The sequence below is a fragment of the Palaemon carinicauda genome, chromosome 7 (assembly GCF_036898095.1).
Source record: "Palaemon carinicauda isolate YSFRI2023 chromosome 7, ASM3689809v2, whole genome shotgun sequence".
Lineage (NCBI taxonomy): Eukaryota > Metazoa > Arthropoda > Malacostraca > Decapoda > Palaemonidae > Palaemon > Palaemon carinicauda.
Genome location: NC_090731.1, coordinates 133,191,570 through 133,198,657, shown reverse-complemented (window position 1 = coordinate 133,198,657; position 7,088 = coordinate 133,191,570). Strand labels below are relative to the sequence as shown.

The following is a 7,088-nucleotide window of genomic DNA, read 5'->3' as shown; positions in this document are numbered from 1 at the left end:
GCGCATGTAAACGCGCAGTCGGTGCCATCTAGCTAAGTGATGGCGCTGTCTGCCGTACGATAACTTTAGTTCGTTTACCATTTCTTTGTTTCGATGTGTATATCCATGTTGATGAAAACAAATGTTCTATGAATTAAACTTGAATTTATTTCTACTGTACAATAGACGCGTATCTCTAACATTTACGAACCTTTCCCTTGACGTGGACTGTACGACAACAGTCTCGCGGAAGACATTCAGAAATATTTCTTCGAGATGAAGTTTACTATCAACAGTGGCGGAGGGAGAGTTTCGTTCTGTGGCTTGTGGCAAACTAAGAAACGCTGTCATGGTCGCTCTTATTCTGTCAGTTGTGAACATGGAAATGATTATTGTTCGGTCTCAGTGAGACGTTTTTATTTTACCTATATAAAATACTTTGGGTGAATGCTGTAACATATTCATAAATAAGACCAAAACAGTGGAAGAAGTTGCGGGTTGACCCTCATAAGCAGGAACTTGTTGAAATGAACCCAGGAATGAAGTAAGGCGCGTTTCGTCTTTGCGTTTCACAGCTATTTTTAACAACCTCAAGTGAATAACATTTATGTATACACTGAGAAGGTGGTGTATTATCATTTTTCGTTGACATTTGAACGGTTGGACTAAACACCCTTTAAGGGTAGACTATATAAGGAAGGAAGAGTAGGACAGACACAACTATCTTATCCTAAAAGAGCATCACCGAAAACCATTCAACACAGTATAAGATTTTGTGGCCGGGCATTTCTCCGTTACACCAGTTTTGGGGTTCGTCTAAACACATTTGTTTTTTGGTAAGTTGAAGGAAAGGTTGCTGTTACTGTATTCGTCAAGACAGGTTTTTATCCTATATAGGCCTATTTGGTTTTGTAATTACCTACTTATGAATTACGTTATGTGCGACTGCAACATTTACGATATGACTCATACATAGTATATATATATATATATATATATATATATATATATATATATATATATATATATATATATATATATATATATATATATATATATATATATCAGTGCTTCGGATTGATTGTCTATTTGTCAGCAAAATTGCACAAAATGTAACAAGTGTGTTTTACCGATAATAATTGAAAGGTGGGCATCGTAACTGGGAACGTGATTGTATCTTTAGAGAGATGGGAATATATAAGTTTTGGAAAAAGGGATAAATTTGTAGTAGAGTCCAGGGCTTGGATAAAGGAATCTCAGGCACTATCACCAAATAAAAAAAAAATATTGCTGCGAATAGTTGTCATTTTATTTGAATCCAAGTAATCTAGAGTTTGTGCAGGCGTAAACTTTAACTGTGATGTGTAGAATGACAGTTACTTTGTAATGGTAGTGAAGTAATTCTGTTGGCGTAATATTTAATGCACGTCTAGTAGTACGGACATGGACATGCCAAGCAATTATAACCTTATTCAAACAATGTTTTCCCCCTCTTTTTATACCGGAAGGAGGTTGGGTGAGGAGTGATGCTGGTATAAAAACAAGGCACTGGGCATGTTCCTGCCAGCAGTGGGTGTCTCGTAGAAGCCAAACTCCGAAACACCCTAGGAAACACGTTTCTTTCAGGCTGAGTCAGTTATGGAATGAAAGGGGCTGTCGTATGATGCAAGTCTGCTATTAGCTGAACCAGTGGTGGTACTATGAGTGCGTGTTGGCAGAGAATGAATGGGGGAAACTAACAGAACAGCATTTTTGTAGTGGCGCGAAGCATAATGTTGTCATTTTAGAAGACCCATAAAACATCGTGCTAGTTTCATCATACTGTACACAGTATAGCCTGAATCTGTAGTCTTGTATTTGATATTTTTTCTTTTAATCATATGTACCATGATATATCTTACACACACACACACACATATATATATATATATATATATATATATATATATATATATATATAGGCCTATATAAGTCTTGGATTTGTTTTAAGAGTATGTACCTTAATATCTCATACCCATACACACAACACACACACGCGCGTATATATATATATATATATATATATATATATATATATATATATATATATATATATATATATATATATATATGTGTGTGTGTGTGTGTGTGTGTATATATATATATGTATACGTGTGTATTTATATAAACATATATGTCCATATACGGTATGTATACGTTTATATGCACACATACATTCATATATATATATATATATATATATATATATATATATATATATATATATATATAGAGAGAGAGAGAGAGAGAGAGAGAGAGAGAGAGAGAGAGAACATGCAATGTCAACGTCCCCTTGTCTTCTGATACTGATCGTCCTCACCCATCATAAGTGGTTTTCACATTATATTAGGGATCTAAAAGTTTATCATGACATGAGTTTCAGTGACAGTGATTTAGACGTTGTCTTATCCGTTGCATAGCGGTTTTGTAGCTGTTTTAGGAAATGATTAATGCAGTTAGTAGCTGATATTATGCCCTAAGACTACACAACAAGCTTCCACTGGGCATCCGAAAGACTGAAGACATTAAGGCTTTCAAGAAGAAACTGAAAACATTTTTGTTTTCAAAGTGTTTCAATAATGTAGATTTGATAATTAACACTCAATATGTTGTGTGATACGTAATGTATGAGATAAAGTGATCTTGTGGATCCTGTAGTGCGTAGGGTTCCCCTGTGTGACGGGACCCCGAAAACAAAGTCAAATAAAAAAAAACAAATCGCAACGTAGCAATCGTATTTAATTTGAAAAAAAAGTTTTAATTATTTTTCGTCTTATGCAACACAAGGAGGATTACACGATTTGTGTTAGAAAGTAGAAGGGAGAGAAAAGGGAAGAGTAAAATTCTCGAGTTAAATCCCGTCAGTGTAAGGATGTTACTTCGCGATAGCCAGTCATATTTAGTTGACCAGAGGTCACTTGGTGGTCAAATTTAATAATTAGGAATAACATTTTCGCAGTGTTTGCTGAAGAATGAAAAAATGTCTCACTGTAAGATGTTTAGATCTTAAAACATCTTTGTACTGTAATCTTAAAACTACGCATATTTGACATAAACAAATCCATATCATTGCATATAACTCATCAGCTAATTGGAAATCAGGTATTTGTTGCCTTTCTTAGATATTCGTCTTGCACGACGTTGGGATCATGCACTCTACAAGGTTTTCAAAGAATTTGTAAAGATATGTACGTGTTTATATATTGTGCATTATTTGTCTTACTTTATATAAGACATAACAGTCGGTTTTTTTTTTCATCTGTGTTTACGCACCTATCAAATATGCAGTCCAGTATTTTCATATGAATAAATTATTATTATTATTTTTTTTTTTTTTGACTGTTGGGTTACCATGATTGATGTTTTGATAAAGTACAGTTACTCAAATAAATTAACAACGGATTGGGAACTCCACTTGATAGTGTTTGGTGTAAAAGTATACTTGAATTTTCTGTTCATATTTAAAAAAAAAGATAAATTATGGAAACAAAACTCATTGAGTCTAATGTGTCCCCTTTCTTCTGCAATATTTGAATTTAAGTAGGACAGAGTTTGAATGAAAACAAAAGTAGATTAAAAAACGGGTGATATTGATAATACTTTATTTATTGACATAACCATAAAATATAAATTTGGAAAAGATTGAAATATTATTGGCAATAATACTCTTTGTTTAAACATTAGAAGCTTCTTTTATAAATTTAAAACCCAATTTTTACTATAACGAATAGAATTACATGTTTATCATCGTGTCACTCACCCGCCAAATCTTGAAAGGTCAGTGAAAATCGGGAATGTAGAACTGGCATGTTGTTAAACGTACGGTCAATGAAGGTTTTTCTATGTAATTTAAAAAAGAAATAGCTTTATTTCGTTGCTATTCATCTTCCTCTGTCGTTTGACGCTTGTTGCTATTTTTATCTACTTTTGTTAGATTATGCCCAAGGAAAAGGCCAGTTGATCTTAAAACTGTACATTGTTTTTTACATATTTCTGAAAACCCGACGGGTATGGCAAGAAAGTTTTTTTTTTTTTTTCATAGTCAATGTAAGGCAATTCCGTTAATTAAATTCCTCACATGCAAGCCCGTAAAGAATTTTCGAAATTATTGATGTGAAAAACTCACTGCCCTGATAAAAAGTGGATTCGATATCTAAAATCTCCTTGCAGAGTACTTGTGTTGTAACATGTTTGGCCTGTAGCTTTACATAGTATAATTTTCTTAATCACAGGATGTTTTAACGTTTTCGCATGTAGTAACGTACAATATACCAAATGCTCAAACATTCTGGTCAATACAAGGAAAAGTCTGTCTTAGTTGATAACTTCTTTATGGGTGGCATGGGAAATTTTTCTTTGCTATCTTTAGAGGCGTATTTTTATCAAATCAAGTTGGGTATCATGAAAGTAAATTTAATCATTTGTAGTTTGTTATTCGTTTTGTTATATTGATTTATCTTTCTGATTTCTTTTATGTAAGGTATTTTAAAACGAACAGCGATGCTTGATGATTGCCCTTTTATTTCGAACCTATCGAAACTATTAGTGTTCGTGAGATTACTTTGCTTATACTGGAAATAGTCATCACCATTAATATAAATACAAGTGTCAAGGAACTTGTATCAGGACTGAAAGAGAGGGGAACGTTTATTTGAGAATGAGTAGTTTGTGATTGCAATTAGTGGTGGTATCATAAGAAATGCAGTTTACAGCAAGGCATCAGGGCTGATAATATCAAGGAAATAAAGAGACTGTCCAAATTGTATTGATAAGGCTCCTTTAACAGTTAGATAAAGGGTAAACAAGACAGATGGTTATAGAAACGACAGAGGAAATTGAGCGGTAAGATCAACGTTTTTCTGAATGCGATTCTACAATTGCTGCACAGAACCAGCTGATAACCTAAAAATCTTACTCAAGGGTCGTCTATCTAAAATTTTACAATTTTAAAGATTTTAGTAAATTGTAAGTTAACCCCAGAATTGACATTTTCACGAAGCTTGAATTATTAGCTGCAGCTGGGATGATGTCTCCTGAAATTGAGAAAGTAACTCATGTTGATAAAAATAAGAGAAAGGGCGTGCTGATGTTAATGTCTCCAAAGGTTCAAGTAAAATCAATGAGAAGAAAGACGAGGTTTCTAATACCCTCAAGGATGTTCAGGTGGTCGATACTAGGTCTACAAGGAAGGGCATTTTTGTTGTTAACTTTGTTACCTAGCAAGATCGAGAAAGAGGACCCAAAAATTATGATTTGTAATTTTTAGAAATAAGAAGAACGTTGGGGTTATAATGTATTAGTTGACATGCTCTCTTCACAATCCGTAATGTAAAGTATAATCATGGTTTTTATGATAAAAAGCTGTTGCCTATAATCATAAAATTTGATCCTGAAATTCGAAATTAGGATAAAGTTAAGTTACTATGAGACATCCATAACGCATGTGCAAACTTGATTTCACACTCAGGGATATGATTTTAGTGAAAAGGAATGCAAGTTCAAATATGATGGTGAAGCCTATGGAAGTTATGCTGATAACCACAAAACGAAATTATGTAAAGTACTAAATATTTCGTGAAATGAATGAAATTTTTAATAAAAATAATACTGAACGCTGGGCGAATGCAAGTTATTGCTAAACTTTGGATGCGGAAATAAGGCTAATGATCATGTGTACAAATATTTCTATTTTTATAGTGGCATTTAAAAAGAGAACACTGAAATCTCCCGTATATGATAAAGAACAAGTGTCTGGTTATATATATATATATATATATATATATATATATATATATATATATATATATATATATATATATATATAGGCCTATATATATATATATATATATATATATATATATATATATATATACATATGTATATATATATATTATTTATTTTCGGTTATGCTAGCTCTCTTTATTCCTTGAGAGGGGGGAGAGGAAGTAGTCATATCCTGGTGAGAGCGGGCTGCGTGTGTTTGCTCATTTATCTAAATATTTAGCTGTCAGTTTTGACGGGTCACATACTCTAGTAAATTTTATAAATAACTAGTCTTTTGGTATCAATATTATGTTTGGTTATTGTAAACCTTTCAGTGAGAAACCTTACTTCCCTGAATATGGGAATGTGGTTGATTTACAGTAGCAACTTTAATAGAATATGTAGTTCAGTTCGGTGAACATCGATTACAATAAACTGTAAGAGATTAGAGAGGTTTTTGAAGGGCGATTTTTTTTTCAGAAAACGGAACGCAATAAAAATATAAAATGAACGGGAAAATTAATTTTTTTTCTTTTTTTGCTTTTGAGGCTTTTATTGAAGACAGGCGCTTATTTGATCGAAAATTGTATTATTAACATTATTATGCAATTGTTGAAGGTAGTGAAGGGATTGGAAATGTCACTCTCCAGCTCACAACTGATGTAAACAAGAACAAAAGAGATCGAAATAAAATTGTACCTTCCCTCATAAAGGTATATAATAACACATTAAAATGCATGTTCATATGTTTATTTGGGAAAATGGAGACAATAAGATAATTCTAGAGATTGGTATAAGAAATGGAATTGCAAATAACGCATATTATTTTTGCATTTTTTTTCTCGTTTTTCTATATTTGAAAGATAATAATCCAACTTATTGATCCTTAATGTAATAATCTGTTCATATAGGCCTAGGTTTCTTAAATTTTGATAATTTTATTTGTACCTTCCCCCATAAGAGTATACAATAACACATTAAAATGTGCGTTAAGAGTTTATTTTGTAAAATGGAAAAAAAAAATGAGATAATTCTATAGATTACCATAAGATGAAATGGAATTGCAAATAAGGCACATATATTTGTATTATTTCTGTTTTTTTCATATTTGAAAGATAACAATCCAACTTATTGATGCTTAATTCAAGAATCAGTCCATATGTGTTTCTTAAATTTTGATATTTTTATGTCAACTTGTCACTTACGAATAGAAAGAAGGTAATATTTTCAATCGAGTTTCTGATTACAACATTCTAAGAAAAGATGACAGAATTCGAATGGAACTTGATGGAGATGTACATTGAGTA

The 7,088-nt window shown here is 32.3% G+C and overlaps 1 protein-coding gene across 1 annotated transcript in view; it reads left to right on the top strand.

Moving 5' to 3' along the window:
* Positions 1–655: 655 nt before the first annotated feature.
* Positions 656–7,088, top strand: part of LOC137644016 (interference hedgehog-like) — a 363,398-nt gene continuing 356,965 nt past the window's right edge. Inside the window, exon 1 of the mRNA XM_068376894.1 lies at positions 656–813. The gene's annotated coding sequence lies outside the window, so the exon portion shown is untranslated. The remainder of the gene's footprint in view (positions 814–7,088) is intronic.